Genomic DNA, 24,555 nt, shown 5'->3' on the forward strand with positions numbered 1-24,555 from the left:
CAGTCCCTCTCTGAGCTGCACCAAACTGGCTCTGTGGTTCTGCTCTGCTCCAAATAGAGTTATATGACTCATAGACGGCCGGCTAGTACAGCAGAAGATACTGTGTCACGTTTTTCCCTCTATCCTGCCTCAGGCAGTACAGATAAAAAGAGAGGGAAGAGAGACCTAGAGAAAGAGAGAGAGATGGATAGAGGGAGGAAAAAGACCATGCAGTGACAAATATTTTATGACTTGGTGGTTTGTGAGTCGTGACTTCCGGTTTTAGGCAACTGGAGAGGGAGGGGCACTCCAGAGAGGGGAGTGGAAGAGGGGAGGGGAGGAGGAGAAAAGGGTGAAATGCAGAGCAATACAGTATGTGAAATGGACGATTGTAAAGCACCACTGTGATACTACTGTGGCAGAGGCTAGCTATACTGGGGGTTGTCTGTAATTCACCTGTAAGTCGCTCTGGATAAGAGCGTCTGCTAAATGACTTAAATGTAAATGTAAATGTACAGTGAGACCCAGTTAAAGTCAGTGTAGGTAGCAGCTATTTCGCAATGCCAGAAAAGCATATACAGTGCATTCGGAAAGTATTCAGACCCCTTGTTACAGCCTTATTCTAAAATGGATTAAATAAAACATGTCCTTATCATTCTACATAATGACGAGGCGAAACAGATTTTTTAAGTATTTAAACCCTTTGCTATGAGACTCAAAAATTGAGCTCAGGTGCATCCTGTTTCGATTGATCATCCTTGAGATGTTTCTAAAACTTCATTGGAGTCCACCTGTGGTAAATTCAATTAATAGGACATTATTTAGAAAGGCACACACCTGTCTATATAAGGTCCCACAGTTGACAGTGCATGTCAATGCAAAAACCAAGCCATGAGGTCGAAGAAATTGTCTGTAGAGCTCTGAGACAGGATTGTGTTGAGGCACAGATCTGGGGAAGGGTACCATAGAATTGCTGCAGCACTGAAGGTTCCCAAGCGCTCAGGACTTCAGACTGGGGGCGAAGGTTCACCTTTTAACAGGACAACGACCCTAAGCACACAGCCAAGGCAACGCAGGAGTAGCTTCGGGACAAGTCTCTGAATGTCCTTGAGTGGCCCAGCCAGAGCCCGGACTTGAACCCGATCGAACGTCTCTGGAGAGACCTGAAAATGGCTACAGTATGCAGCAACGGTCCCCATCCAACCTGATAGAGCTTGAGAGGATCTACAGAGAATAATGGGAGAAACTCCACAAATAAAGGTGTGCCAAGCTCAAAGCTGTAATCGCTGCCAAAGGTGCTTCAACAAGTAGTGAGTAAAAGGGTCTGAATACTTATGTAAATGTGATATTTCAGTTATTTATTTTTAATAAATTTGCAACAATTTCAAAAAGTTTTTGCTTTGTCATTATGGGGTATTGTGTGTAGCTTGATTAGGGGAAAAAAACAATTTAATCAACTTTAGAATAAGGCTGTAACGTAACAAAATGTGGAAAAAGTTAAGGGGTTTGAATACTTTCCGAATGCACTGTAATAGCAACTTAGAGCACCTCAAGAAATTCCCAAATTACAAAGTCTTAAATACATTTTTATATTGAAAGGTTGTTTTGAAAATTGGGCTTAAGGTTTTCTCAAAATTAGCTCTAATTTCAGAAACAATCCCATAACGCCCCGTGGTCAGTGTCACACAGTGAGGAAATATAAAGCCATGCTCACCTTTCTATAAATTTGTTTGTCCATAGGTATAACGACAGTAACAGCATGGAGCTAGCAATTGCATTTTTATTCATCTCCTTTTTGATCGTCTTTTTAGAGTTTAGTGAAGTTTAATACATTTGAATCAATTTCAATTTAATCCACCAGAAAAGACAGAATAAATAATACAACAAATAGTGTGGTTAAACTCAAATATACCAATTGATAAAAAAACATATATTTTTTATAAAAATAAAAAGTTATAATCTTCGTAAATGATATCATAAATATGACTGGTGGAGTTATGTCATACATGCAGCTAACTAAAACATAATGGAAGAGGAAAGTGGAAGGGGGAAAAAGTAAGGAACTTGTCTGTCGGCCCTGCACTAAACTAAAACATAATGGAAGAGGAAAGTGGAAGGGGGAAAAAGTAAGGAACTTGTCTGTCGGCCCTGCATTAAACTAAAACATAATGGATGAGGAAAGTGGAAGGGGGAAAAAGTAAGGAACTTGTCTGTAGGCCCTAAAAAAGTATACCAGTTTCATTTAAGGACCAAAAAATTGACAGCCGTGCCATATAGATCGCAAAATAGTTTGGAAGAGATTTTTGATTCCATGGCACATGGTTTATGAACTGATACGCAAAACGACGCCGGATTCAAAACTTAGAATATTTCAATTTTAATTATTATACAGAATTCTTGCAACCAACATAATGTTATTTATATGGAGGATACAACATTCCCAGCTCTGCAGATTTTGCTGCAAAGAGGCAGAATCATTAGATCATTTGTTTTGGTACTGTTTGTTTTTGGTCACATCCAGGAATGGCTGAAGAATTGGAATATTTACCTGGAGCTAACCCTGCAGATAGCAGCGCTTTTGTGAAACATCACAGCACAGTTGAAAGATATATGGCAAATAGAAATCCAATATGGATTGTGTTAAGCGATAGATGAGAGGGGTTGAATGAAGCTGAAGGTTTGGACTAATAACAACAAGATAACTAATGTAAAACATTCTGTGCCCGTAAAACGTATATAGGTTAGGAACTGTTTTTGAAAGAGTACAGTTTCAAAGATATGGCAAATGGAAATCAAATTGGATGGACATCATAAATATATGGGAGAGATTGCGTGTGGAGGAAGGACAAGAGTTTAAAACAAACAAAATAAAATTGTAAAATAGACCATAAAATGTCCATAAAATGTATATAGTATGTATAAGCTGGAAATACAGGCCTAAGCGTTGTTGTTCACTAGTTTTCTCCAATTGGGGAGGGGTGGTAGGGTTGGAGGGTAATAAAGGAAGGGTAACAAAAGAAATAAAAAAGGTGTATATATATGTATTTAATTTATGTGTGTATGTATGTATGTGTGTGTGTGTGTGTGTGTGTGTGCGTGTGTGTGTGTGCGTGATATATATATATATATATATATGGGGGATTGGAAGTGACGCAGACAATTACATTGATGGAAGCTACAATCTATCTGCAGTTTTAAAGCTGATCTACCCCCTAACATTTAAAAAAAAAATATACAAATTATAATGAGTTAATAGTTCTTGTTTTTTGAGATATCAATACCAAATTCAGCGTGGTACACCTTAGGGACGTCCATGATAGCGATGACAAGTTTTAAGCTGATCTGCCACTGTTGAGTGGATTTACATTGTTTTAAATGGACACGTAAAATCTGATTTTTGATTTAACTCAGCCATCCTTTGACCAACCCATTAGCTGTTCTCAAACCAAGTCCTATGGTTCATGAAAATACGATTGAAAAATTATTTTTAGCATATTTTAGGGTAACCCAGGTCAAGTAATGGTTAAATATCCTTGTAGTTATGAGAAATGACTTAACCAATCGGAAGTGCGCAAATCAGTTAGGTTCCGCCTTTGACAACTCAATCAATGCAATGTTGAGTAAGCCTTGTAGAGGGACTGAGGGAGCCCCATTTTATGACAGATTTTCTATTGTCTGTGAAGGTCAAAAAACTGATATAAAGCTAGATATAATGAGCTCAACATAGATATATCTTAAGAGAAAAGCTGATAATTGATGGTCCTCATCGTTCTCATCCTGAGACCGATTGAATGTGTTTGTGGATGACAAATGAAGCTGCTGTATTAGCGCATGTTTAGCGGGCCAATGTTAACTTTTACCAATTTAAGTAAATTGTGCTATTTATGCTAATTGCTACGGGCACTTCTTTCGAGGTAATTATACACGGAGTGTACAAAGCATTAGGAACACCTTAGGAACAATTACATTGATGGAAGCTACAATCTATCTGCAATTTTAAAGCTAATCTACACCCTAACATTTCAAAAAAATATATAAATTTAAAAAATTTACAAAATTGCCCTCGCTAGAAGCCTGTGTTTCAGACATAAAGAAGTGGATGGCTGCAAACTTTCTACTTTTAAACTCGGAAAAAAACAGAGATGCTTGTTCTAGGTCCCAAGAAATAAAGAGATCTTCTGTTGAATCTGACAATTAATCTGGATGGTTGTACAGTCGTCTCAAATAAAACTGTGAAGGACCTCGGCGTTACTCTGGACCCTGATCTCTCTTTTGAAGAACATATCAAGACTGTTTCAAGGACAGCTTTTTTCCATCTACGTAACATTGCAAAAATCAGAATCTTTCTGTCCAAAAATGATGCAGAAAAATTAATCCATGCTTTTGTTACTTCTAGGCTGGACTACTGCAATGCTCTACTTTCCGGCTACCAGGATAAAGCACTAAACAAACTTCAGTTAGTGCTAAATACGGCTGCTAGAATCCTGACTAGAACCAAAAAATTTGATCATATTACTCCAGTGCTAGCCTCCCTACACCGACTTCCTGTTAAGGCAAGGGCTGATATCAAGATTTTATTGCTAACCTACAAAGCATTACATGGGCTTGCTCCTACCTATCTTTCCGATTTGGTCCTGCCGTACATACCTACATGTACGCTATGGTCACAAGACGCAGGCCTCCTAATTGTCCCTAGAATTTCTAAGCAAACGGCTGGAGGTAGGGCTTTCTCCTATAGAGCTCAATTTTTATGGAATAGTCTGCCTACCCATGTGAGAGACGAAGACTCAGTCTCAACCTTTAAGTCTTTACTGAAGACTTATCTCTTCAGTAGGTCCTATGATTAAGTATAGTCTGGCCCAGGAGTGTGAAGGTGAACGGAAAGGCTGGAGCAATGAACCGCCCTTGCTGTCTCTGCCTTGCCGGTTCCCCTCTCTCCACTGGGATTCTCTTTCTCTAACCCTATTACAGGGGCTGAGTCACTGGCTTACTGGTGTTCGTCCATGCCGTCCATGGGAGGGGTGCGTCACTTGAGTGGGTTGAGTCACTGACGTGGTCTTCCTGTCTGGGTTGGCGCCCCCCCCCTTGGGTTGTGCATGGCGGAGATCTTTGTGGGCTATACTCGGCCTTGTCTTAGGACGGTAAGTTGGTGGTTGTAGACATCCCTCTAGTGGTGTGGGGGCTGTGCTTTGGCAAAGTGGGTGGGGTTATATCCTGCCTGTTTGGCCTTGTCCGGGGGTATCATCGGATGGGGCCACAGTTTCTTCTGATCCCTCCTGTCTCAGCCTCCAGTATTTATGCTGCAGTAGTTTATGTGTCGGGGGGCTAGGGTCAGTCTGTTACATCTGGAGTATTTCTCTTGTCTTATCCGGTGTCCTGTGTGAATTTAAATATGCTCTCTCTAATTCTCTCTTTCTCTCTTTCTTTCTTTCTCTCGGAGGACCTGAGCCCTAGGACCATGCCTCAGGACTACCTGGCATGATGACTCCTTGCTGTCCCCAGTCCACCTGGCCGTGCTGCTGCTCCAGTTTCAACTGTTCTGCCTGCGGCTATGGAACCCTGACCTGTTCACCGGACGTGCTTGTTGCACCCTCGACAACTACTATGATTATTATTATTTGACCATGCTGGTCATTTATGAACATTTTAACATCTTGACCATGTTCTGTTATAATATCCACCCGGCACAGCCAGAAGAGGACTGGCCACCCCTCATAGCCTGGTTCCTCTCTAGGTTTCTTGGTTTTTGGCCTTTCTAGGGAGTTTTTCCTAGGGAGTTTTTCCTGGCCACCGTGCTTCTTTCACATGCATTGCTTGCTGTTTGGGGTTTTAGGCTGGGTTTCTGTACAGCACTTTGAGATATCAGCTGATGTACGAAGGGCTATATAAATACATTTGATTTGATTTGACCTTCCTAATATTGAGTTGCACCCCCTTTTGCCCTCAGAACAGCCTCACTTTGTCAGGGCATGGCCTCTACAAGGTGTCGAACGCGTTCCACAGGTATGCTGGCCCATGTCGACTCCAATGCTTCCCACAGTAGTGTCAAGTTGGCTGGGTGTCCTTTGTGGGTGGACCATTTTTGAAACAGACAGGAAACTGTTGAGCGTGAAAAACCCTGCAGTGTTGCAGTTATTGACACTCAACACGGTGCGCCTGGCACCTACTACCAAAATCTGTTCCAAGGCACTTCAATCTTTGTCTTGTCCATTCCACCCCTCTGAACGGCACACATACACAATCCATGTCTCATGGTTTAAAAATCATTCTTTAACCTGTCTCCTCTCCTTCATCTACACTGATTTAAATACACGTGACATCAATAAGGGATCATAGCTTTCACCTGGATTCACCTGGTCAGTCTATGTCATGGAAAGAGCAGGTGTTCCTTATGTTTTGTACACTCAGTGTACTTTTTTTTATAGTGAACAATATTGTATCTGAACGTTGCTTTTGGTACAACCTGGTTTTCAGAGTAAACAGCTTAAAATGTAGTTCCATCTGTGTATTTGTTCTGCGCATGTGCAAGCACCGGTAACGCAAGCCTCCCTCATTGTGTGAGTTTGGAAAAACTTAAATCGTTTTCAAATACAAACTTTTATGTCTGAACTAAAATAACATAGTCACTGTGGTAGAACATTTATTATGACTGGCAATTGCATTTATTTACAGTAAGTCCCATTAAGTAGCATGATTTCAGATGTATCCATGCAAACAGGATTATTAGGGAAAATGTTCTTCTTGCAAAGCATTTTAATAAACTATTATATTAATCTGACTATCCACAATACTCATATTATTGTGTGCATGTAACTGTGCTCAATGTTGGTCTGCTTATTCAATATATTGGTCAGAATTTTTGTTGGAGTTTGAGTCTTGGATGGCGAGCCTACCCAGAGAGATTGACATCTTCTATTGCATTCAAAAGAAAGATATCTGAAGACATCACTTCAAAAGGACCTCTCTTGAAGGACACCTAAATACATTATTCTGCATAGCTCTGTCGTGTTTAATGGCCATATATGTGGTAAGACTGTGAAATTGTGAATGTGTATTTGAATGTCATTTTGATTTCTATATTGAACTAATCTGGTGATATTTGATATTACTATAGATATTTAATTAGGCAGGTGCACCCACATTATTTAACCCAGGGTATTTTATTACTGTGAATATTTATATATTGGACAACTACAAACTACTTTCTTAAAATAAACAAGCCGGCATTAGCATTTAAACTTTATATCCTGGTCTCTGGTCTGGTCTTTCATATGATAATCTTATTAATGCTCTTCCCGAACATAGTCCATTGATCAGTTGTGTGTGTTCCACGCTAAGAACATGCTACATTAGCGTATGTGCTAATATACATCTACTGGTACAGTTGAAGTTTACTAGGATTTAATCCTATAAAAAATTCCCTCTTTTAGGTCAGTTAGGATCACCACTTTATTTTAAGAATGTGAAATGTCAGAATAATAGTAGAGAGAATGATTTATTTCAGTTTGTATTCCTTTCATCACATTCCCAGTGGGTCAGAAGTTTACATACACAAAATTTGTATTCGGTAGCATTGTCTTTAAATTGATAAACTTGGGTCAAATGTTTTGGGTAGCCTTCCATAAGCTAACCAGAATAAGTTGGGTGAATTTTGTCCCATTCCTCCTGACAGAGCTGGTGTACTTGAATCAGGTTTGCAGGCCTCCTTGCTCGCACACGCTTTTTCAGTTATGCCAACGAATGTTCTATAGGATTGAGGTCAGGGCTTTGTGATGGCCACTACAATACCTTCACTTTGTTGTCCTCAAGCCATTTTGCCACAACTTTGGAAGTATGCTTAGGGTCATTGTCCATTTGGAAGACCCATTTGCGACCAAGCTTTAACTTCCTGACTGATGTCTTGAGATGTTGCTTCAATATATCCACATAATTTTCTTTCGTCATGATGCCACCTATTTTGTGAAGTGCACCAGTCCCTCCTGCTGCAAAGCACCCCCACAACATGATGCTGCCACCCTGTGCTTCACAGTTGGGATGGTGTCCTTCAGCTTGCAAGCTTCCCCCTTTTTCCTCCAAACATAACGATGGTCATTATGATCAAACAGTTCTATTTTTGTTTCATCAGACCAGAGGACATTTCTCCAAAAAGTACGATCTTTGTCCCCATGTGCAGTTGCAAACCGTGGTCTGGCTTTTTTTATGGCGGTTTTGCAGCAGTGGCTTCTTCCTTGCTGAGCGGCCTTTCAGGTTATGTTGATATAGGACTCGTTTTACTGTGGATATAAATACTTTTGTACCTGTTTCCTCCAGCATCTTCACAAGGTCCTTTGCTGTTGTTCTCTAGGAGACAGAACGCGTCTCCTTCCTAAGCGGTATGACGGCTGCGTTGTCCCATGGTGTTTATACTTGCTTACTATTGTTTGTATAGATGAACGTGGTACCTTCAGGCGTTTGGAAATTGCTCCCAAGGATGAACCAGACTTGTGGAGGTCTACAATTCTTTTCTGAGGTCTTGGCTGATTTCTTTTGATTTTCCCATGATGTCAAGCAAAGAGACACTGAGCTTGAAGGTCGGCCTTGAAATACATCCACAAGTACACCTCCAATTGACTCAAATTATGTCAATTAGCCTATCAGAAGCTTCCAAAGCCATGAGATCATTTTCTGGAATTTTCCAAGCTGTTTAAAGGCACAGTCAACTTAGTGTATGTGAACTTCTGACCCACTGGAATTGTGATACATTGAATTAGAAGTGAAATAATCTGTCTGTAAAGAATTGTTGGAAAAATTGCATAAAGTAGATGTCCTAACTGACTTGACAAAACTATAGTTTGTTAACAAGAAATTTGTGGAGTGGTTAAAAAATGAGTTTTAATGACTCCAACCTAAGTGTTTGTAAACTTCCGACTTCAACTGTATATTGTGGACACCTTTGAATGCATTATTTTCTCAAACTCTTTAGGGACTATTGTGATGAGTCCAAAGACCAAATGTGGAACGAGTCTGACTTTTAGTCCATAAGAATAATATTTTTTATGATTATTTTCAAAAGGGTTCCCTCAGTTATCCTATTTCCCAAGTAAAAATAGCCTTTCAATGACCAAAACATCACCCAGAATATGTTGACGCTATCAAAAAACTCAGAATTGAAGAAATTGTACCTTCTCTCATCTCAAACTATCAAGAAGCCTGCAAGAAGATGTAGAGTGGGGGGAAGCTTATACTCATGAGCTCACCTTGACTGACAGCTCTTTGAAACGCCATTGTGGTCATTGGCAGGTAAGTGGGTAAACAATGGGCCAAATGTCATTCCGAGCCTAAATAGCATGCCTCAACCCATTTTCTCTGCAAAATGCTCTCATGGTCAACAATTGGACTGTTGGATATCAGACAAACAGCAGCAATACACAATTGCATTTCTATTAACTATACAGAACAAAACTATAAACGCAAAATGTAAATTGTTGGTTCCATGTTTCATGAGCTTAAACAAAAGATCCCAGAAATGTTCCATACGCACAAAAAGCTTATTTATCTCAAATGTTGTACATCCCCGTTAGTGGTCATTTCTCCTTTGCCAAGATAATCCATCCACCTGACAGATGTGGCATATCAAGAAGCCTTGTGCTGGGGACAATAAAAAGCCACTCTAAAATGTGCAGTTTTGTCACACAACACAATGCTACAGATGTCTCAAGTTTTGAGGGAGCGTGCAATTGGCATGCTGACTGCAGGAATGTCCACCAGAGCTGTTGCCAGAAAATGTAATGTTAATTTCTCTACCATAAGCTGCCTCCAATGTCGTTTTAGAGAACTTGGCCGTACGTCCAACTGGCCTCACACGTGTAACCAAACCAGCCCAGGACCTCCACATCCAGCTTCTTCACCTGCGGGATTGTCTGAGACCAGCCACTCCGACAGCTGATGAATCTGAGGAGCATTTCCTTCTGTAGGAAATAGTAGTATTTCCTTTTATGGGGAAAAACTAATTCTGATTGGCTCGGCCTGGCTCCCCAGTGGGTGGGCCTATGCCCTCCCAGGCCCACCCATGGCTGCACCCCTGCCCAGTCATGTGAAATCCATAGATTAGGGCCTAATGTATTTATTTAAATTAACTGATTTCCTTAAATGAACTGTAATTCAGTAAAATCGTTGAAATTGTAGCATGCTGCGTTAATATTTTTGTACAATATAATTACAGAATACAGTTCACTGATACACTTCACATGAAGTCTGAGTCATCTTAGAAGCTTAGACATAAAGGGAATGTACATGAAAACAGCATACAATAACTGTACTGGACAATTTATTGGTTCCTGCTGCATTAGCATTATACATGACAATATGTTCAGAATTGTATGCATTGAGCAGACATTTATTTGATAAATTACCAAAGGCCAGCTCAGACAAAATATTGATCAACATGAACAAACCGTAGTCTGGCTTTTTATAGGTGAGAAATTATGGTGAGACACCATTTGACATAATAAAAAATTATAATTAGAGCCATAAGCCTAATATAGGCACCCTGCCACCCTACAGTATGCAGGACCCATTGATTTGTACAATTTGTAACACTTATCTCCTGTCCAAATGATTGAAAAAAAACAATACAATGTAACAAAATGTGATATACTGTATCACGTAACAGTGAATTACTTAGGCTTTAGGAAATACAACCAACTACAGAAATTCATGGGGAGGACAGCGAGAGAGGAGGAGGACCCATGTACCCCGCTTCAATCAAGCAGGCTTCAGTCACCCCAAGATAGAAGTGGGAGAAAAATCTAGCTATGGCCTGCTCTTTGTCAGGCCTCTCACACTAGGCAGACAAGGGTCCTGGGATGGACAGCTTGCACAGCTTCCCCACATATGGCACTGGATCAAGGGTGACCATGTTGAAGAGGAGATCCAGGAGCCTGTCTACGGAGCCTGTAATGTTTCTGAAAAGTGAAATGTTTGTTAAATGGGTAGTGAATTTCCTTTTATTTGTCATGATGCTATCCATTTGTTGATGAGGTGATCTACTCATTCTACAATGTGTTTTCTGGTATTTTGGAAGAACTCAATTTGAAATTTACAAAATTTGGTCGTGCACTTTTGTGAAACTTTTCAATGTTTGTATTTGGAAATGTTTCTGTGCCTGAAATGCTCAATTGATGCAGTTGCCTGGGAAGCTGTGCAGATAAAGGTTGAATTTTCTAAAATGTGTATCATTACTGCTTGATAATAGTGGAAAGACAAAAGGAGATGGAAAAGGAAATAATTACACCCCCCCAATCATTATGATAAGCCCCAATGACACAAGCTACATTAACTGTAAGACAACAACCCACACAATGGAATGGTAAAATATGATTTTCAGGGGTAAATTACAAATACTATACATACCGCAACACCTTTTGGGGACAACATTCCCTAAATAGCAGCCACTGCTGTCGGATATCTTCATTCTTCGGAAAATAGTGTCATGTTAAATTTGCACTATGGTACCCAGTCACAACACAGAGTGCTTTTGCCGGCATGCTGGTAAGTAGCTTGCTAGCTATCAGTCACGCCGCAGATTAATGGTTACCAATATCTTTGGTCGAACGTTCTCCTAGTAGCTATCTTACGGTTTGTAAATAACGCTAAAGTAAGGTGTAGGAGCATGGGATGACAGTTTTAAGATGGTACATATTTAAATAAGTAAAGGTGATAAGACCCTACCATTAGTGTATTACATTTACAGCTTTATGTGATGTTGCATAAAGCTGGAAGTAAATCCTTGGTAATGCCTACCCCCTGAATCCAAGTGATTGACACAGAGGAAGGGGAAGTAACTTTATTATCAAACTTTATCAATGTACCAGCTACAGAAATGTGCATACTTGAGTTGCCCTACTCTGAACTGGTTTCATCCAAATATCATCCGATTTCATGAAAAACATGATTTTCACTGTTCAGGACCTTTAAGCATTAGTGTTACAGTCAAAAAGTGAATTGTTAATAGTGTCCTTATTTTTTAAGATATCAATGCCAAACTTAACATGGTTCATTATTGTAATGTCTGATGACCCTAACATGTTTCAGGTTGATAGGCCATTGAGAAATGGATTTAAAAAGGATTTCAATGGACACATAAAATCAGATTTCCTTATTTATCAATCATCTATTCTGTCAACCTTATGGGTCCTTCAGGTAAATTTGTTCAGCAGGAAGAAAGACACCTACATACAAATGTTCAAGTCTTTAGGTCAAATAGGGCGGCGGACATGATGATTTAAGTGAAACTTCTTATAACACCACCACCTATAAGCCAATCGGTGCCATTCTTTTTGACCAAGTTACTCATGACCTCTAATTTCTGTGTGCCGAATTTGAAAAAGTCTGGGAAACCCTGCAGTAGGCTACAGGCTACGTTCTTCACCGTGTGAGTTATAAAAATGACGATCTTGCGTTCAAGCCTTCTTTCAAGCCAGTCTTTCGTGGTTTTTATATATGGGGAGATTTTAAATTGTAGAATTGAAAACTAACAAAGTATTGTTCAAGTTATAACTCAGCTGGCAGTGTGGTATGATCATGCGAATGACTGTCTAAAACAGAGAGACAGGGAGAGGGATGGAGAGTGCATGAAAGAAAGAGCAAGCGAGAGAGAGCAAGAGAGTGGCAACGGTAACAGATGGGAGGGATAAGGGAGAGAGAGAGCGACTAAATGGATGCCTAAAGGAGGGAGGGTGACTTGAATGAAACAAAATGTCTATGATGATCCTGTTGTGTGACAGCTGTGGGGAAACAAATAAGACAGACACAGCACTTTATTTAGCCAGCCCAAATGTCTGTATGACATGGTCACACACCCATTTTCTCAACCAACCACAAAGCAGTTAGACAGACCCACAGAACCACCGAGCAGTAGGAGTATCACTATCCATTGTGTAGCCCGGCACTCTTTGTTTATTAGAAGCTACACGCAGGGCTCGTATTCAATTCCAGTCCTGGAGGGCTGAAACACTTCTGATGTTCATCCTCTCCTTCGAATAAGGGACTAATTCAGTGAAATGAACTTTGGGGTAGAAAGAAAAAACGGAAATGTTTCGGCCCTCCAGGACCAGAATTGAATAGCCCTGTCACTCCTTGTAGCAGTGTAGCTCCTAGTAGATTTCAGCAGGTCTGGAGGTAATGCCATACCGAAGAGATGGGGTGCTGCTCCAAAAAGGGAGGCCTGTGCTGACATACAGGATCAGAGTCAGCAGGACAGAAGAGAGCCTGGAGACTTCCTTTAACCACACTGCAAGCCTGCATCCCAAATTGTACCCTATTCCCTAGGTATGTAACATTAGTGCGCTACTTTTCATCCGGGGCCCGTAGGGCTCTGGTCAAAGGTATTGCACTACATAGGGAATAGGGTACAATTTGGGATGCAAGTTTGCTGTGTGCTGAGGTCTTTACAATGCACCATTCACAGGGTTGGGGAGTAACTGAAGACATGCAATCAGTTACAGTGCCTTCAGAAAGTATTCATACCCCTTGACTTATTCCAGATTTTGTTGTGTTACAAAGTAGGATTAGAATTGATTAGATAAGTATATTTCTGGGTAAATCTAAGACCTTTCCACGCCTGGATTGTGCAACATTTGCCCAATATTCTTTTAAAACTTCTTCAAGCTCTGTCAAATTGGTTGTTGATCATTGCTAGACAACCATTTTCAGGTCTTGCCATAGATTTTCAAGCAGATATAAGTCAAAACCTTAACTTAGCCACTCAGGAACATTCACCGTCTTCTTGGTAAGCAACTCGAGTGTACATTTGGCTTTGTATTCTACATTATTGTCCTGCTGAAAGGTGAATTAATCTCCCAGTGTCTGGTGGAAAACAGACTGAACCAGGTTTTCCCTTAAGATTCTGCTTGCGGTTAGCTCCATTGCATTTCTTTTTTATCTTGAAAAACTCCCCAGTCCTTAAATGATTACAAGCATACCCATAACATGATGTAGCCACCACTATGCTTGGAAATATGGAGAGTGGTACTCAGAGAGTGGTACTTATATTCAGGACAAAAGTGAATTGCTTTGCCACATTTTTTGCAGTATTACTTTAGTGCCTTGTTGCAAACAGGATGCATGTTTTTGAATATTTTCTGTACAGGCTTACTTCTTTTCACTCTGTAAATTAGGTTAGCATTGTGAAGTAACTACAATGTTGTTGATTCAACCTCAGTTTTCTCCTATCACAGCCATTAAACTATGTAACTATTTTAAAGTCCCCATGACTCATGGTGAAATCCCTGAGCAGTTTCCTTCCCCTCTGGCAACTGAGTTAGAAGGACACCTTTATCTTTGGCGGTGACTGGGTGTATTGATACACCATCCAAAGTGTAATTAATAACTTCACCATGCTCAAAGGGATATTCAATGTCTGCTATTTATTTTTTACCCCATCTACCAATAGGTGCCCTTCTTTGCGAGGCATTGGAAAAACTCCCTGGTCTTTGTGGTTGAATCTGTGTTTGAAATTCATTGCTCGACTGAGTGACCTTACAGATGTGTGGGGTACAGAGATGAGATAGTCATTCAAAAATCATGTTAAACACTGTTATTGCACACAAAGTGAGTCCATGCAACTTATTATGTAACTTGTTAAGCACAGTTTTTGGTCCTGAACTTAATTAGATTTGCCATAAAAAGGGGTTGAATACTTATTGACTTGAGACATTTCAGTTTTTAGTTAATATGAAAATATTTGAAAAACAGAATTCCACTTTGACATTAAGGGGTATTGTGTGTAGGTCAGTGACAGTGAAAAAGTCAAGGGGTGTGAATACTTTCTGAAGACACTGTAAAAAAAAAAACAGTAATCGGTTACGTTACCAGCAAAAATATTGTAATCAGATTACAGATAGGATGTTTGCTGAAAAAAATGTATTATGACTCCTTTCTGTTTTCTCAATGACATTCAATTCACCACTTAAAAATGGCGCAAGTTTTAAGTTTGTTCCACCTGAGCGAGTCTGACCATAAGATAGAGTCCACTATGAGGACACACCAAATATGTTTCTATTTGTCTTCTTCTAATGCCTCTTAAGGGGAAAATAATCAACAAAAACATCTAAGTAATGAGATTACGTTACTGAGTCTGGGTAATCCAATAGTTACGTTACTGATAAGAGAATTATCTATTAAAGGTAAATGAATCAATAGACCATGATGAATTATTAGTCATACAGAATGGTTAATGAATAATCAATGTAATGATCAATGTAGGGATAGATAAGTTTGATTAGTTCTGGAAAGTTCAGGAACCATGTGATAGGGAAAGGAATGTGTATATGCAATTGGAGGGACACCAGGAGACACATGGTCCTGGGAGTGCAAGCTTCAAAGCATTTCTTATCTTGAGGGAATGAAACAGGCGAGCTCGGGAGAGTGATAAAGAGGGTGAGAAGTTTGTGGGGGAGACAGGTCACCAACAGTTTGTGTGTAAATGCATGTGCGTAAGAAAGCAAGAACTATATAATGACTGTTTTGTTATCCTGACCTCAGAACGTTCTCTGAATAAAAGCTACAGATACCTTTTGCAGAAAGCTGAGTCCTTGCCTAATTATTTTAACCCATTGTCTTACAAACCTTGGGCATTAGTCAAGGCGAATTGATTCTTGATTATTATCATCAAAGATATAAAATTCCTTTAACAGTTACTGATGACAATTTTGGACAGTTAACTAGCAACTGATTACATTTTAAAAGTAACATACACAACCTTGACCAGTTAATATACTGAGTACTCGCCAGTTCTCTACTACATATTGCTCACACCTTTCCAATCCTCTCAGATCTCCACAAGTGCCTAGGAGGTATGGGTTGCTTCTGGTCAGGGTTGAGGCCTCTACAATTCACAACACAGCCTGGGTCCACCATTCTGAATCGTCAGGTCCTTATGGAGATATGATAGAATAAATACATTTATTTTCTCAATAAAAGAGCAGCCGAAAACACTTCAATCATACAGTATCATGCTTTTTATGATGTATTACAACATGATACATGAGTGATCGTTTCATTCTACACCACTACATGAAGCTATAAAGCAGTAATGGCCAAAGAAAGAGGGCATTTAATTACAAGGTGAAACAGGAGACAATCACAAAATACTGATGGGCAAAATACTTTTTTTTACATAGTGCTTTTTCATCAAGTGAGGTAGCCAAGCCAATATGAACACAAAAATACCAGGTGTAAGCCCATCACTGTTTACACTTCTCTTTTTAGGGATATTTCTTGTCCCTCATGTCAGGAAGTTTTTCTTTGACTGCCCACAAGGTCACTGAGACCATACTGTACCAAGAAGAGGAAGTTCTTCATCTGGGGAAATGAAAGTCAAACAGTGAAAAAACTATCCAATCCTTATCAGGCTGTCACGACTCCCACCGAAGGTGGCGCCCCCTCCTGCTCGGGTGGCGCTCGGCGGCCGTCGTCACCGGCATACTAGCTGCCACTGATTCCTTTTTGTTTTCCCCTTTCTGTTATTGTTTTTCACCTGTCCTTAGTTGAGTTGATTAGCGGGGCTATATTAGCTAGTTGGCCCGCTTGCTCTTTGTGCGGGATTGTTTCTCTGTTGGTTGCTTTGTTATGCACTGTATTGTATTTAGCGCTAGTGCGTGGGTTTACGCTCATTGTGTTTTGTCCCCTGTGTTTGGGGCACTTAGATTTTTGTGTGCGCTGAGTTCACTATTTGGGGTGGCAGGTGTTTTGCTGTGTCGCTCATTAAAAGCCATCACCCGTATCGCTGCTTCCTGCGTCTGATTCCTCATCCACTACGCCTAAGCATTACAGAATCCCGCACCACATATGGAGTGCTCCATCATACATCAGTCCTCCACCGAATCGGATCCGCGATGGATCAAATGATGGAGAGGATGGACCGATGGGAGAGGAGTGGTCTCCTCTCTCCACCTCCGGCTCCTCCGACACAGCCACCTCCGCCTCCCACTGCATCTGGCTCTGCCGCGCTTCGTCTGGCGCTCCCGAGGGAGTATGATGGAGCGGCGGCTGGGTGCCAGGGATTTCTGCTCCAGCTCGAGCTGTACCTGGCCACCGTCAGACCTGCTCCCTCGGGAGAGGAGCTCGTGAGTGCCCTCGTTTCCTGCCTGACGGGCCGAGCTCTGGAGTGGGCCAATGCAGTCTGGAATGGTCCGGACTCGGCGAGGGACCACTATCCAGAGTTCACCTCAGGCTGTTCCATCTCAGGCAGGAGACAAGGAGCGCGCAGGACTTTGTGCTGGAGTTCAGGACCTTGGCTGCTGGGGCGGGTGGAATGACAGGGCCCTGATAGACAATTACCGGTGTAGTCTCTGGGCGAACGTCCGCAGGGAGCTAGCCTGTCGGGACACCGCTCTTTCTCTCGATGAGCTCATCGACATGTCTATCCGACTGGACAATCTGCTGGCTGCCCGCGGGCGTTCGGAAAGGGTCCTGTCCGTTCCACCTCGGTGCACCCCCGCCCCTACTCCTATGGAGTTAGGGAGGGGCTGTGCGAAGGGGCACCGGAGGAGGTGGCTCCTCCTGCACCAGCTGTGGTTGGAGAGAACACACGGCTGACCGGTGCTGGAGGAGTCAGTCTAGGAGTCAAGAGGGCAGGCAGAACACTTCTCGGTTACCCCAGATGAGTCAGCACCAAACTCACCCAGAACCCCCTGTTGGTCACATGTTCTTATTAATTTTGTTTTCTGATTTTTCTCCCTCTTCCCAGCATATGGTGCTAGTCGATTCAGGCGCAGCTGGGAACTTTATGGATCGCGGACTCGCCATTAAGCTGGGCATTCCGCGAGTGCCGATAGATTCCCCCTTCCCCGTGCACTCCCTAGATAGCCGGCCATTAGGGTCAGGGCTAGTCAGGGAGACTACGGTTCCACTGGACATGGTAACGCAGGGGAATCATAAGGAACGGATTAGTTTCTTTCTTATCGAGTCGCCTGCGTTTCCGGTGGTGCTGGGGGTCCCCTGGCTGGCTGATCACAATCCACGGATTTCGTGGAAACAGGGGGTTCTCCAGGGGTGGTTCGAGGAGTGTTCAGGGAGGTGTCTAGGAGTTTCCATAGGTGCCACGTCGGTGGAGATTCCAGACTAGGTGTCCACCGTGCGCATTCCCCCTGAATACACCAATTTGGCGATTGCTTTTTGTTAAAAGAGGGTGACCAAATTACCACCTCATCGATAGGGGGATTGTGCGATAGATCTCCAGGTTAACGCTGCGCTTCCCAAGAGTCACGTGTACCCCTTGTCACAGGAGGAGACGGTGGCTATGGAGACATATGTCACGGAATCTCTTGGACAGGGGTACATTCGGCCCTCCATCTCACCCGTCTCCTCGAGTTTCTTTTTTGTGAAGAAAAAGGAGGGAGGTCTGCGTCCGTGCATTGATTACAGAGGTCTAAATGCTATCACGGTGGGGTTTAGTTACCCGCTACCTCTCATCGCTACGGCGGTGGAATCATTTCACGGAGAAAAATTCTTCACAAAACTGGATCTCAGGAGCGCGTATAACCTGGTGTGTATTAAGGATGGAGACAAGTGGAAAACTGCATTTAGTACCACATCGGGCCATTATGAGTCCCTCGTCATGCCATATGGGTTAAAGAATGCTCCAGCCATCTTTCAATCCTTTGTAGACGAGATTCTCAGGGACCTGCACGGGCAGGGCGTGATTGTTTATATTGATGATATTCTGATATATTCCGCCACCCGCGCCGCGCATGTGTCCCTGGTACGCAAGGTGCTTGGGAGACTGCTGGAGCATGACCAATACGTCAAGGCTGAGAAGTGTGTGTTCTCCAAACGAGCCGGCTCCTTCCTGGGTTATCGCATTTACACCACGGGGGTGGTGATGGAGTGTGACAGCGTTAAGGCCGTGCGGAATTGGCCGACTCCAACCACGGTGATGGAGGTGCAGCGGTTCTTAGGGTTTGCTAATTACTACCGGAGGTTTATCCGGGGTTTTGGCCAGGTAGCGGCTCCCATTACCTCACTGCTGAAGGGGGGGCCGGTGCGTTTGCGGTGGTCGACTGAGGCGGACGGAGCCTTCAAGAGGTTGAAGGTGCTGTTCACCGAAGCACCCGTGTTGGCGCACCCGGACCCGTCTCTGGCATTCATAGTGGAGGTGGACACATCCAAGGCTGGGGTGGGTGCCGTGCTATCACAGCGCTCGTGTACGCCACTGAAAATCCGCCCTGCGCTTTCTTTTCGAAAAAGCTCAGTTCGGCGGAGCGTAACTATGATGTGGGGGACAGGGAGTTGCTAGCAGTGGTAAAAGCCTTGAGGGTGTGGCGACAGTGGCTTGAGGGGGCTAAGCACCCCTTTCTCATCTGGACCGACCATCGGAATCTGGAGTATATCCGGGCAGCTAGGAGACTGAATCCGCGTCAGGTAAGGTGGGCCATGTTCTTCGCCCGGTTTAGGTTCACGATTTCCTATAGACCAGGCTCCCTGAACACAAGGGCCGACGCGCTGTCCCGTCTTTATGACACTGAGGACCGGCCCATCGATCCGACTCCCATCATTCCAGCGTGTAGGCTGGTGGCACTGGTGGTATGGGAGGTGGACTCGGACATCGAGCGGGCGTTAGTATTGGAACCTGCGCCTTCACAGTGTCCCATGGGTCGCATGTACGTGCCGCTCGGTGTCCATGATCAATTGATTCGGTGGGCGCACACTCTACCCTCTTCGGGTCATCCTGGTGGGGCGAGGACAGTGCGGAGTCTCAGCGGGAAGTACTGGTGGCCCACCTTGGCTAAGGACGTGAGGTTCTATGTCTCTTCCTGTTCGGTGTGTGCCCAGAGTAAGGCTCCTAGGCATCTCCCTAGAGGGAAGTTACAGCCCCTCCCCGTTCCACAACGGCCATGGTCGCACCTGTCAGTAGACTTCCTGACAGATCTACCCCCGTCTCAGGGGAGCACTACGATCCTGGTGGTTGTGGATCGGTTTTCAAAGTCCTGCCGTCTCCTCCCGTTGCCCAGTCTCCCTACGGCCCTGCAGACTGCGGAAGCCCTATTTACCCACGTCTTCCGGCACTACGGGGTGCCGGAGGACATTGTCTCTGATCGAGGTTCCCAGTTCACATCCAGGATCTGAAGGCGTTTATGGAGCGGTTGGGGGTCTCGGTCAGTTTGACCTCCGGTTATCCCCCCGAGAGTAATGGGCAGGCGGAGAGGGTGAACCAGGAGGTGGGCAGGTTTCTGAGGTAGTATTGCCAGGACCGGCCAGGGGAGTGGGCGAGGTACATTCCTTGGGCGGAGTTAGCCCAGAACTCACTTCGTTACTCCTCTACTAACCTGTCACCCTTTCAGTGTGTTTTGGGTTACCAGCCGGTCCTGGCACCATGGCACCAGAGCCCGACCGAGGCTCCTGCGGTGGAGGAATGGGTACAGCACTCCAAGGAGACCTGGAGAGCCGTCCAGGAATCCCTGAAGGAAGCCAGTGGACGGCAGAAGAGGAGTGCTGACCGCCACCGTAGTGAGGCACCCGTGTTCGTATCGGGGGACAGGGTCTGGCTCTCGACCTGGAACATGCCCCTCCCTTCAAAGTCCTGAGGAGGATAAACGAGGTGTGTTATCGGTTACAACTACCTTCTTATTACCGTATTAACCCCTCGTTTCATGTGTCTCTCCTCAGGCCAGTGGTAGTTGGTCCCCTACAGGAAGGTGAGGTGCCAGAGGTCCCTCCGCCCCCTCTGGACATTGGGGGTCCCCGGCTTACAGCATACGGGCCATTCTGGAGACGCCGGGTGAGGGGCATGCAGTACCTCGTGGACTGGGAGAGGTACGGTCCGGAGGAGAGGTGCTGGGTGCCAGCGGAGGACGTCTTGGACCCATCCATGTTGAAGGATTTCCATCGCCTCCGCCCAGATCGCCCTGAGCCTCGCCTTCCGGGTCGCCCTCGAGGCCGGTGTCGGCGCGCTGCAGGTGCCGCGCGTCGGGGGGGGGGGGGGGGTACTGTCACGACTCCCACCGAAGGTGGCGCCCCCTCCAGCTCGGGTGGCGCTCGGCGGTCATCGTCACCGGCCTACTAGCTGCCACTGATTCCTTTTTGTTTTCCCCTTTCTGTTATTGTTTGCACCTGTCCTTTGTTGGGATGATTAGCGGGGCTATATTAGCTAGTTGGCCCGCCTGCTCTTTGTGCGGGATTGTTTCTCTGTTGGTTGCTTTGTTATGCGCTGTATTGTATTCAGCGCTAGTGCGTGGGTTTACGCTCACTGTGTTTTGTCCCCTGTGTTTGGGGCACTTTGATTTTTGTGTGCGCTGAGTTCACTATTTGGGGTGGCAGGTGTTTTGCTGTGTCGCTCATTAAAAGCCATCACCCGTATCGCTGCTTCCTGCATCTGATTCCTCATCCACTACGCCTAAGCATTACACAAGCCTTCCGACTAACCAATACGACAGAGAAAATGTGGAACACAACAATAACACAATTGCTCAAATGTGTCTACAATGGACAAAGTTCTACAATGGACTGAGTGTAACTTGCCTATCTTGAAAATGTGACAATTTAAAACATTGTGGAGTCTCTTGATTGCATTGATTACATTGGTGACTTTATGAACACTGCCCCTGTTTGTCTGTAAGAGAATGAACATCTAGGGAGAAAAATACATGGTTGACTGGAAATGTCCCAGCAAAATGAAGTATCTAAGTAAAATGTCTGTTCGGGAAGGAGTTCTAGTGGTAAATGACTCCCAAGGTGCTCGCTAGGAAATCACCAGCCCACCAGGATCCATTAAACCTGATTCAAAATGTCCATATGGATCTCACGTTTTGGTTAATCACAGACTGTACAAAATAAGTTAATTGTCGTCAAATCTATTCGAAAAATAAATAGGTTATAGTCATTTCCGCCCCGCTTGGATAAAGCAACCTCTTGCTCAGAGGCCTCGAACAACAGGGCCTATCTATCGATGACTGCTAAGATATTAATCAGTATGGCGCAAACTGGTCGAGATAACGTGAACGCTGCACTAAAGAAGACAGCTTTTTCTCAAATTAATTTGACTTTCATCATACATCTTCAGACGAGAACTTGAACAAAAACTTTCAACTCAATTTAACTGGAATAAAAACCTTTTCAACTTTTACTGTTCCAAACTGGTCATTTGTGTTTTGTGTTTCATGGCATAGTGGAAGTTTAGGCCACTCAAAAGAGTTCCTTATCTGATTGTGAATACATACAATTCCACATTTTAAAATGATTAATTAATAAACTTGACATTCTAGAACAAGAAAGGGAGGCTGGATCTAATTATCCAATTAACTTGTATCTATTCAAAGGTTGGCAGGACCAGGATGGATGACAACAATATATTTTCATGCCCAGTCTCCTTAGCCCTCCTATCCCCTACCCTGTCCTCTATTCCCTGTGTTAGATTATATGTTGAGTCCATACAGCTTCTCCTGCAGTATAACCTTAACAATGGCAGACTCTTCCACTATTAGCCTTCTCTCTCCACCCCCCAGCCAGACCCAGCCATGGCCATCTAAGCCTAGCCTAATCCACATCCAGTCTAATTGACTGAGGTCTAAAGCCTTTCTCTGGATTGAGGCGAGGCCTGCAGGTAACTGTGCATCACTGCTCTTAGGGTGAGGTTAGATCCATTTACAGTGTCTTCAGAACGTATTACCCCTTGACTTATTCCACATTTGGATGTGTTACAGCTTGAATTCAACTACACACAATACCCCATAATGACAAGGTGAAAACATGTTTTTGCAAATATATTGAAAATAAAATACAGAAATCTCATTTACATACGTATTCACACCCCTGAGTCAATACTTTATAGAAGCAACTTTGGCAGCGATTACAGTTTTCAGTCATCTTGTGTGTCTGTATTAGCATTGCCCATCTAGATTTGGGAATTTTCTCCCATTCTCCCTTGCAGATTTTCTCAAGCTCTGTTGAGTTAGATGGGGAGTGGAGGTGAACAGCATTCTTCAAGTCTTTCCACAGATTTTCAAAGGGATTCAGGTCTTAGCTTTAGCTGGGCCACTCAAGGACTTTCACATTCTTCTTCTGAAGCCATTCCAGCGTTGCTTTGGCTGTTGGAACGTAAATCTTTGCCACCAGTCTAAGGTCAATTGCACTCTGAAAAAGGTTCTCATCAAGGATTTGACTCAAACCATTGTTCCATCTATCCTTACCAGTGTCTCAGTCCCTGCCGCTGAAAAGCATCCCCATAGCATGATGCTGCCACATGGTAGGGATGGTGTTAGATGGGTGATGAGCTGTTTCTGGTTCTCTAGATATGCTCCAAATACAACAGGTGTAGACCTTATAGTGAAATGCTTACTTACAAGTCCTTAACCAACAATGCAGTTCAAGAAAGAGTTAAGAAAATATTTACTAAATAAACTAAAGTAAATATAGTAAAATAACACAATAAAAATAATGAGGCTATATACAGGGGGTACCGGTACCGAGTCAATGTGCGGGGGTACAGGTTAGTCTGGTTATTTTGTACATGTAGGTAGGGATAAAGTGACTATGCATAAATAATAAACAGCGAGTAGCTACAGTGTAAAAACAAACGGAGGACGGGGGTGTGTCAATGTAAACAGTCTGGGTGGCCATTTGGTTAATTGTTCAGCAGTCTTATGGCTTGGGGGTAGAAGCTGTTAAGCAGCCTTTTGGCCCTAGCCCGCTTGCCGTGCGGTAGCAGAGAGAACATATGACTTGGGTGACTGAAGTCTTTGACAATTTTTTGGGCCTTGGTCTGACACCGCCTAATATATAGGTCCTGGATAGTAGGAAGCTTGGCACCAGTGATGACCTGGGACGTATGCGCTACCCTCTGTAGCGCCTTACGGTCAGATACCAAGCAGTTGCCATACCAGTCGGTGATGCAACCGGTCAGTATGCTCTCGATGGTGTAGCTGTAGAACTTTTTGAGGATCTGGGGACCCATGCCAAATCTTTTCAGTCTCCTGAGGGGAAGGTGTTGCAGAGGGAGGTGTTTAGTCCCAGGGTCCTTAGCTTAGTGATGAGCTTTGTGGGCAAAATGGTGTTGAATGCTGAGCTGTAGTCAATGACCAACATTCTCACATAGGTGTTCCTTTTGTCCAGGTGGGAAAGGGCGATTGAGTGCGATTGAGATTGCATCATCTGTGGATCTGTTGGGGTGGTATGCGAATTGGAGTGGGTCTAGGGTTCCCGGGATGATGATGTTGATGTGAGCCATGGCCAGCCTTTCAAAGCCCTTCATGGCTACAGACATGAGTGTAACGGGGCAATAGTCGTTTAGGCAGGTTACCTTCGCTTTCTTGGGCACAGGGACTATGATGGTCTGCTTGAAACATGTAGTTATTAAAGACTCGGTAGGGAGAGGTTGAAAATGTCAGTGAAGAGACTTGCCAGTTGTTCCACGCATGTTTGAGTACATGTCCTGGTAATCCGTCTGACCCCGAGGCTTTGTGAATGTTGATATTTTTAAAAGGTCTTGCACACATTGGCTACCGAGAGCGTGATCACACAGTCGTCCAGAATGGCTGGTGCTCTCATGCATGCTACAGTGGTGCTTGCCTCTACGCAAGCATAAAAGGCATTTAGCTCGTC

General features: G+C 43.6%; 1 protein-coding gene across 9 annotated transcripts in view; it reads right to left on the bottom strand.

Annotated features, from left to right (window-relative positions):
• The window catches only part of LOC115148428 (myotubularin-related protein 4), a 100,015-nt gene that overhangs the window by 38,793 nt on the left and 36,667 nt on the right, over positions 1-24,555 (bottom strand). The window lies entirely within an intron of this gene.

Source organism: Salmo trutta, chromosome 15, assembly GCF_901001165.1.
Source record: "Salmo trutta chromosome 15, fSalTru1.1, whole genome shotgun sequence".
Taxonomy (NCBI): Eukaryota; Metazoa; Chordata; class Actinopteri; order Salmoniformes; family Salmonidae; genus Salmo; species Salmo trutta.